This window comes from Triticum aestivum, chromosome 7B (genome assembly GCF_018294505.1).
Source record: "Triticum aestivum cultivar Chinese Spring chromosome 7B, IWGSC CS RefSeq v2.1, whole genome shotgun sequence".
NCBI classification, from domain to species: Eukaryota; Viridiplantae; Streptophyta; class Magnoliopsida; order Poales; family Poaceae; genus Triticum; species Triticum aestivum.
Window position 1 is genome coordinate 414,515,182 of NC_057813.1, and position 10,001 is coordinate 414,525,182.

The window sequence follows — 10,001 nt, forward strand, 5'->3', positions numbered from 1 at the left end:
ATGACGCTAGGGTTATAAAGGAAGCTTGTATGTGGTTACCGAATGTTGTTCGGAGTCCCGGATGAGATCCCGGACGTCACGAGGAGTTCTGGAATGGTCCGGAGGTAAAGATTTATATATAGGAAGTCCTGTTTCGGCCATCGGGACAAGTTTCGGGGTCATCGGTATTGTACCGGGACCACCGGAAGGGTCCCGGGGGCCCACCGGGTGGGGCCACTTGCCCCGGGGGGCCACATGGGCTGTAGGGGGTGCGCCTTGGCCTACATGGGCCAAGGGCACCAGCCCCAAGAGGCCCATGCGCCTAGGGAACCCTAGAGGGAAGAGTCCTCAAGGGGGAAGGCACCTCCGAGGTGCCTTGGGGAGGATGGACTCCTCCCCCCCTCTTGGCCGCACCCCAAAACCCATCTAGGGCTGGCCGCCGCCCCTAGGGGGTGGGAAAACCCTAAAGGGGGCGCAGCCCCCTTCCCCCCTATATATATTGAGGCATGGGGCTGCCCATAACACGCGATTTGATCTCTCGTTGGTGCAGCCCTGCCCCTCTCCTTCCTCCTTCTCTCCCATGGTGCTTGGCGAAGCCCTGCTGGATTGCCACGCTCCTCCATCACCACCATGCCGTTGTGCTGCTGCTGGATGGAGTCTTCCTCAACCTCTCCCTCTCTCCTTGCTGGATCAAGGCGTGGGAGACGTCATCGGGCTGTACGTGTGTTGAACGCGGAGGTGCCGTCCGTTCGGCACTTGATCATCGGTGATCTGAATCACGACGAGTACGACTCCATCAACCCCGTTCACTTGAACGCTTCCGCTTAGCGATCTACAAGGGTATGTAGATGCACTCTCTTTCTACTCGTTGCTGGTCTCTCCATAGATAGATCTTGGTGATACGCGTAGGAAAATTTTGAATTTCTGCTACGTTCCCCAACACATGTATCTTTGCATTTCCTGTAAGATATGGGCTACATTATATACATTGAGTGTATGTATAAAATTTACCGATTCACTATCTATTGTCCCTGTTGAAATTCTGGCCTATCGGATACCATGCACAATTATTTATGTATCAAAACCCTTGTGAGCGCTTGCAGAAGAAACTGAAAGCGACCAAGATCTGAACTCCGGAATGTTTTCGTTGCTTTCCCTAGTTCTGAATTTTGGGACATATTGCAGCGGAGGGCGTCGATATGGAGTCTGAAAAATTGTAGCAGCGCAACAAATTTGTGACAGATGATGCATGTTAGTGCAAGTTCAGCGCTACATTGGTTCAGTACTTGAAAAGTGTTGCCAAATTTGGGCGCACTCACAGAGGCTGGGATAGCAGGGTTGTTTTGACACTGGATCTTCTTCCAATGGCGGGGGCGCCTGACCATATATCATTTCGCAGCTCATGTCTTGAAAGTCTGAGACGTTGTTGGGTCAGCGAGCAAGGTAATCATCAGCCAGGGCTAACTGAATTTCAGTTGGAAAAGGCATCAAGTGAGCTTACTTGGATTCATGGTGAGGGGAAGGCCGAACTCATCGGTGAAGAAGCTCTGCATGGGGATCTTGCACATGTTGACGCAAATCCCAACGCACCCGCTGTTCTCCAAGTACCTGCATCAATTCCGGTGACGTGACTGTGGCACCAAATCAAACCAAAGGTTTCCTCACATTTCCAAGAATTTCCTGTATTTTAAAAGGAATAACTTCAATCTACGTAGCCTTCACTATTTGCTTCACAGAACCAATGTAGCCATAATAAGAAAGTCCATCATGGAGTATATATAACCTCGTTTCGCTATTATTCTGCAAGTCTATGTACCCTAATAAGACGTCCTTTTATTTTAGATGTTGAGTTAATGAAATTTGTTCCCTAATGTATATGCGGTAATTTGGGATGAACCCAAATATCTCATTTTCCTTCAAATAAATTATCCCCGAAAATATCTGTTTCGAGTAAACATTTTATCGTAGGCATCTTTCAACCGCTAACCAAACCCGGTCATCATCACATGTTTAGTGCGTGGATTTTGCCAGTGTCACAATATTGACATAATTGACACGTGTGAACCATCTTTAATCTACGAGATGGCGAAATTGAAAAGATTGTTTGGAGTTGAACAAGATTCTGAGTATAGTTGTGCAAGATAGGGGGAGAAAACACATAGATTGGAGGACAAGGTAGGGGGAGAAAACACATAGATTGGAGGACAGTGGGAGGAAGGAAGCAAATTGTCACGCATTTGTCTACAACATGACGGATGTGAAGTATCATCCCATGTGCATAGTCAATAACCCCACCACACAACATTTCTCTTTCTAGACATTTGTTAGCTTGTGGCAACACATGGACATTGAACTCAAGTTCATTTACTTCTGCACTTACCCATGGTTTGATGGATCGAGAAATTTAGTGACATTAATTGCAATGAGGAATATCGTATATCCATAAATATCAGATTTTTTTTCCAGTAGAACATGATCATGATGAACCAGTGAGATTTTTAAAATGCCCGTGGCAACGCATGGGCATTCTACTAGTAAACAAAGAATTTCTGTAAGAGTAAAGTGTACTTATTGTTATTACCAAACCATAGGAAATGCAATTTCTGTAGTAGTAGCACATTATTTAATATGATATGGTATCATGGTACTCAACTCTCTCTTTATGATATGGTATCATTTAATATGATATGGTATGATACTCAACTCTCTCTTTCTTCATTTAATTCTATGTCACATCATTAAAATTGTCTAGCTGGCATGCATGACACTACCTATGATACTCCCCATTACGGGCACCCTTATACAAATGGTTCCGTGAGGCCCAGATGGCATGATGGTGGTCCATGGCAACAACGACATCCCGGGATGGTGTCAGGAGGCCCAAGAAGTGCGACGGGTCAACGGGGTCCACAGCTGTAGCAGCAACCAAGGAGGCGCTGGGCACCGGCCGGCATCGGGGATTTGGGGATGTGCGCGGTAGCCGACGAGGGTTTGGGGTCGGCACGCGTGGAGGATCTGTTGACTGGCGGCGCGTGCGGTTACCTGGCGCCGGCGGGAAAGAAGGTGGGCAGGAGTCAGCGGCGCCCGCTGCTCCCTGAGTTTACCAAATTGAGTCACTCACATGTGGGAGGAAAAGAGAAACAGATAAGGTTCGGGTTTTTTTCGGCAGGATAGGATCTGGCAAGTCACCTGAGTTAGGAACCAGGGGTTTTAGAGTAGCTCCATCCATATCAATCGCAATACCGAAGAAAGAACATGCTTGCTTGAATCGTACTCCTCCGTCCAAAATTACTTGTCATGGAAATGGATGTATGTAGACGTATTTGAGTTTTAGATACATTTAATATTATTTATTTTTGCGACAAGTAATTCAGGACAGAGGGAGTAGGCTAGATATAGGATTAGAAAGTGCCAGAGCTAGCACATACATATATGTATTATGCATGTAGGAATTTCTTTTATTATGCGAGCCATTTGTTTTTAACATTTTTGTGGTGTCTTAGGCAATGGGGCAGCAACAGCCATCGTAGGAAGTGCACTTTCCTCCATGGCAAAATTTGTTGCATGATTCCAACGTGCAGTTAGGTAAGTCCAACTCATAGCACTTCGCAGGTAGGGGGAGAGCATCTGTTTGTATCTGCACCAGATCAACACATTTTGTTAGGCCACTTATGTGCAACATAGCTTGCCACCTTATATTTTGGCATTCCTAAATATACACTAGTTTTAATGGGATCTCAACATTTCAATATGCATGTTAACCAAATGATCAAGGAGAATAAAGAAGACATGTAAAATAACATCACCTCGTTGTTTGCGTCGCATGAGGAGAGAAGACTAGCCACAGTGGGAGTAACTTTAGCAGTAACATCGAGTCCAACTCAGCAAATTTGCTTATGTGGCAATGAGTTAATGAGGAAAGAGGTAGTTATAGTAACTTAACTAGTTACTGTAACATCACATGTCTCAATGCAATATGAGTCTATAACCTAATAAATGAAGCTTTGCATGTTACCACACTTATGTTACTACCCACTATGAAGGTAGTAACATAGTCTAGGGATACGTGTATTTACTAGTGTATGTTACTCACCGTTGTGGCTAGTCGAAGAGTAGCGATGACCATGAGAGTTGCCAAAAACAGGGCGCCTGCTTTCTTTTTGAAGATAGCCATTTCGAGAGGCACTAGTACTTTCTTACCTTTTCAATGATCAGTGCTCTTTGGGTATACTTTTTGCTTGTGGTAGTGTTCACCTCTCCTACTGTTATATAGATACACTAGTAAGCGTGCACGTGCAACGCACATTTTGATTAATATTACAACCAGAACCATATATGGGAATGCATAAAGAAGATATTATGATAGCACGACATAATATTACGACTATAATTTAGGCTCATGCATAGAGAAAAGAACAACCAATTATCTTAATATTGCTTGATCCTTAGACAGGTTTTTTTTAGGGGATGATCCTTACACGGTTAAGCAACACTTGTACGACATCATGATGTTGTTTGTAGCTGCATTCTCGATATAGTTGAGAAGGTGAAAGTCGATTCCTTAGCTCACAATCATCCTCTGAAGATTATGAGTTATTGTGTGAAGAGTTTTCAGCAGTATAATGCAAACATGTGCAACCGTGAATACTCACCCTCCAAGCTGAATAACAGGGTCTTTTCTATTATTCCATCAATGCATAAAACTAAAAAAGAAATTAACAAGACAAGACAAGTTCCTAAAAGCTGCATAGACCAATGTATTACAGTATCTTGAGCATTGAGAGATGCTTGTAGTGATTTTCAGAAGTAACCGCTTGTTTGTGTTTTTTGGAACACAAGTTAGTAATGGACAATGCAAAAAAGAAAAAGAAAACATCATGTCATGTTCTTGAAAGTTATAAGACCGAATGATGCGGCAGATATGAAAGAGTCCAAAATACAGATCTCAAATATGCCTGAAAGTTAGAAGCCCACAACCCATATTGATGAACAGAAAGAGCGTATTACAATTGCCAAAAATTCTTAGGCATTTTTTCCAGGACAAGTGTTGGAGATGCTTCAGAATATATATATAGGTGTATGACCAGGTGATTCTACTTTGCCAAGACTGGTAGGCACGCCGACCCACCTGACAGCATATCGGCCTAATATATTACCAGGAACTACAATACTCCCTATCAGACAACCTAGCCACCGGCGTGTGGTCAAAGCTATAAGTGCATATCAAGCCCGTGGAATCCATAGCCTGCCTTCATCCTCAGGAGCTGTGCCTTTTCATTTAGAAGAGAATTGCCCGAACAATGCATTCAACCAGGCCTCAAACCAGATACAAAGGGCAGCACTGCCGAGGTCAACAAAATTCTCAGACATAACAGGAGCAACAAATCTTGGTGATAACATGAGTGAAAGAAACCAATATACAAAATAACATTGCCAAAATATATTGCTAACAGAAAACAATGTTTCCAAAAATGGTGAGACGGAAAGTAAAAAATAATGAGCTATATGCTACGTTTTCTCATCACCACATCATCTTCTTTGGGAATAATAAAATGTTGCATTGAGTTTGCAGTAAAAGGCACCTTAATTGCATTGTGTGGCCATCAACTATAGCTCCACGGTTCCACAAAATAGAAAACAAGCAACAAGGAAGGTAATGAAAAGAAAAGGGAAGGTATATAAATACACGTTTTAAAATATCTGTATGTAACTGAATGAGCTCTGTACACTTGAGGCATAACATAGTAAAATGTAGTTAAATCGATCTATCATGTAAAAAACAAAATACAGATATGAGCAGAGAACATACCAGTATTATTGATGATTCACTGTGGGAATTATTGATGATTCACTATGGGTGGTACTCCACACATGCTATGAGATCTCTGCCACCACCGTAACATTCACCAAAATGTCACAATTAAAAATAATAAAGGTAATGGATACAACAGAAACAATGTAGGAAAATATGCTAGTAATCACGGACATCACTAAACCCCATGTAGGGCTTCAGGGTTGCCTCTCAATTTTAAGATCTGCTATGTAATTCCGATTATGACAGGGGCTATATAACACATTCTTGATTTTTGGCCTATCCTTGTCATTTTGTATAAAATATAGTACCACAAAAATAACGAATAGAAACCAAACAAAAACTCAGCCAGGATTAGGCTGGAAACTCCAACTTTTTTCAGATTCTTCTTAAATTTTCAATACAATATGTGAATAGTAGTTTGAACAGTTTACCATTAGTATTTGGATTGCTGACTAAGAAATGACAAACATTTGGCGATCTGCGTGCTGCCGTTGCCTTACATTGATTGCCAATTCTCTAAGCATCTCATTTTGACATATAACCATAAAAAATTCAGACACCTAGCTTGTTCGCGCACAAGTGAGGTTGCTTTATCCAAACTCTAGTTAGGTTGCTGGTTATCAAACTCTAGTTATTTTGCTTTATCCACTCTACTTAGGTTGCTGGTTATCAAACTCTAGTTACTTTTCTTTATTCTACTTAGGTTGCTTTATCCAAACTTAATATAATAAAATACATAGAATTTACTTGGACTGCATGGAGTTTGATGTTTCTACACATCGCTAACCTGATGCACAATAAGAAAAACTCTAGTAATCTTGCGCGTGCAATGCCCGTCTCAAAGTTACATATATAAATTCAACAAAAGCACACTACAAGTAATAACACTTCTATTTTAAAGATCCTGTACAATAAATCTCCACTAATAAGGAAAAAATCGTGAACTAAATTACATATTCTAACTTATCAAAAAAATCATTATTTTAGCTTAAACTGCATCCAAATTTCATAGAAAGGAGAAATTGCATCAAAAAATCATTATTTTAGAAAGGAGAAATTGCATTTAGCTTTTTTAAAAGCTTACATCAGGCTATTATTGTCAAAGTATTCGCAGTGGTAGCGCTGCCACGTCCTGCTACGGATGTGGCCGGACCGTCATCCCCAGGCAACTCTGAAATTTCATGAATTAATCATCGACTAAAGCAGTCCACAAACTCCTCATCGGAATGGTTTATAGCTAAAAGTCATGAAAACATATTCAACAAAGATAAAGATAACAATTATTGGACATGCTAATTCTGCACATTTGTTTTTGGTAAAGAGACGGAAATATACTTGTGAACATTCCAGATTCAGAAGTCATAAATTGGCACCAGACTGATGGTATTTAACAAGCCAGCGTATGCAAATATGATATCCAAACAATTATTGTGCAATCAGAATATGTGAGGAAATAAAAACAAACACAATTACTATAACACCTAAAACGGACAAAACCAAAGTTCAGTTCAAAATCCTCTGAAGATATTAATTATGGTCCTGATACAGTAGTTATCACACTATCAGTCACATGAGAATGGCAGGCCCTAAACATGCAAGAAGCAGCTATATTTGTATTAACATGTAACACAACATCTGAGCATTGCATATCAAATTCGACGTAATCGGCACATGCCTTAATTTTGTGTTTCTCTTGTTATTTTCAATCCCAAGGACCTCCAGTTGATCCGGTTTGCACTCTCAAGCTTCTGGACATCTGCAAGCAAACGCACCGCAAATCAATTAAACCCAATCCCAGCCCCCAAATCAGAAGAACAAATTTAACCTCACAATCCACTCACCCATGTTAATACAGAAGTTCTTCCTGGAGCCCAAGCAACCGTCCTGAGCTTCCCTGAGAATTTTGTCCGACGGAACTCCGAGACAAACTGCGAGAGCTGAAGTTTGTGTGGCTAGTAAAGCACAACTTGGGAGTCACGTCCTCCGCTTCCGCTTCATCCCCATCATCCTCGCTCTCACTACCTTCTGCCTCCTTTTAGTAATAAAATAACATCTGAACTTCAGTTAAACCTACACGCATAACCAGATTACCAGATATGGCGTTCGCGTGGAGTGTGGCGCCGGTCACATCGAGGAAGTGGTGTCCGCGTGGTTTCAGGCGCAGGCAGCAACGGAATCAGCATCCGGGCCGTTCCGTCGACGACGTCCTTGCGGTGGAAGGATGTGACATCCCCCTGCGATGGAGAAGAGGAGGAAGGGAGGAGCTGGGTTATGGGTTACCGCCGGGCGACCATCGCAAGGGAGCGCAATGGACGCCTCGATCTGTAGGGGCTCGCCGTGTGGGGATGGGCTGGGCTGTAGAGAAGGGGAGAGGATATGTGGTGGACGCCAGCGGCTTGGGAAGAGGAGGACGAAGGGGATCGGGGCATGGGGACGGAGAAGTGGGTGGTGCGTCAGGGTGTGGAGTACCAGAGGAGCACCGCTGGAGGTCGGGGTTGGAGGAGCGCCGCAAGAGGTCGACGTGGCGGCTGGTGCCGCCGATCATGCTTGCAGGCGAACCCTCGACCCCGACGGGTGAGGCGTGGCAAGCGGCAACCGCGCAGTGGGCGCACGGACGGCGAGGCGGCGCTGAATCAGGGCCGAAGCGCACGGAGCGGCGGCAAAACATTCCTTGGATTGGGGAAGAGATGTATTGGGTGGATGCGGGGAGCGCGGAAGTTTGGTTCGGCAGAGTTTTCGTCCGCCGGAGCAAATTGCTAAATGCAGTCTCGGCTGAGGATTAGCATAATCTTAACGGTTAGATTAAATTAAGTGTCCTGATCGTGAGGTTGGAATTGATCTGTGTTGTTATGTGTACAATAGGCTGTGTGCACTTAACGATGAATATGTTTTCTTGTTTAATAGTAGTAAAGATAGTGCGGCCTATTTATGTCAATTGTTTAATGATAATTAATAATATCTTCTATATCAATATTTTAGTTATCAAATCAATCAATATTTGGGGAGTCAAATTTGTTAAAAATAAAGCTGCGGGAATCAATACTACCAGGGATGCATTAGCTATGAAAATATATCATGATACCTTTTGTACTCATAGTTTGATGGTGTAAAATGAATGCATTATTAATTATAATAAATAATTAAGTAAATATCACGTCCTTATGTTTTAAAATCAGGGCATTAATTGGTGTAGATTGTTTATACAATAAATCTATCTAATACAGTATCTTCTGATATCAAAAGGAAGCATTAACAATGGCAAGTCATTACAAACTCAGTCGCGATGATCTAGCCCAAATATATGCTTAGTTGGCAAGAAAATGAAAGATTTCCTAAATCATATGTGTACTGTACACATGCATAATTAAATGATGATTTCTACTCATCTACTATTCTTAGCTAAGGGCATCTACGGTTCTGACCCGCAAATTTGCTCCAACATCCATCTGCGGCGGACAGGAGAACCAATGCGCGGACACGGATGTGGGAGCGAGCCATCCAATGTTCTTTGCATATATTTCAACCACTGTTTGAACTAAACGGATGAATTTCATGCAACCATGAGGGTTTTTATTCAAGTTAGGTCATAATTTACATAAAAAGGTCGATATCTCAACCTTTTAACTAAAAAACTAGAAAAGAGAAACAAAACCTTATACCGGACGACCACCCCGTACGCATGACCACCCTGCCCTACCGCACCGCCTTCACCTTTTATGCCGTCGTCGTGGTCCCTCCAGCGGCGGAACGGCGCCGCAGGGCCGCCACAACATTATCCGGCGGTTACCTGCCGTTCGCGAAGGAGCCCCTCTGCTTCCTAGGGCCACCACGACCACTGCCAATGTAGCCTCTAGTGCCCTGGCGGCGGCCTTTCCACGACCGGCATTGGCCGCCGCTGTATCGCTGAAGTAGTTATTCTATCATACTAACAGAAGCTAAACTAGTTTTTCTCTCAAGCTATATATGTCACTTATATAACCATCTATGTAGTCAAATATGATGCAAGACTTCTACTTGTAATAAAATATATAAGATACGTAATAAAACAACTTATATGTAAACAAGAGAGAGAGAGAGAGAGATTGGTAACCAAAGGGAGCAAAACGTGGTAGACGATTGGCTAATTTGTAATCAAATGTTGCCTTTAAGCGAAGCATGAGACGAAAAGCTTAATGGGCAAAATCCAGAAGTGATTCATTTCAATGCC

The 10,001-nt window shown here is 42.7% G+C and overlaps 1 long non-coding RNA gene across 2 annotated transcripts; it reads right to left on the bottom strand.

Annotated features, from left to right (window-relative positions):
* Positions 1–4,929: 4,929 nt before the first annotated feature.
* Positions 4,930–8,521, bottom strand: LOC123159826 (uncharacterized). 2 transcript variants are annotated; one of them, XR_006479881.1, is made up of 5 exons: positions 7,886–8,521; positions 7,636–7,812; positions 6,879–7,550; positions 5,789–5,864; positions 4,930–5,320 (listed from the first exon to the last, which is right to left on the bottom strand). It is a non-coding gene; the product is annotated as an uncharacterized lncRNA (long non-coding RNA). The 2 variants fall into 2 exon arrangements; XR_006479880.1 differs by having other exon boundaries at positions 7,636–8,521.
* Positions 8,522–10,001: the final 1,480 nt, after the last annotated feature.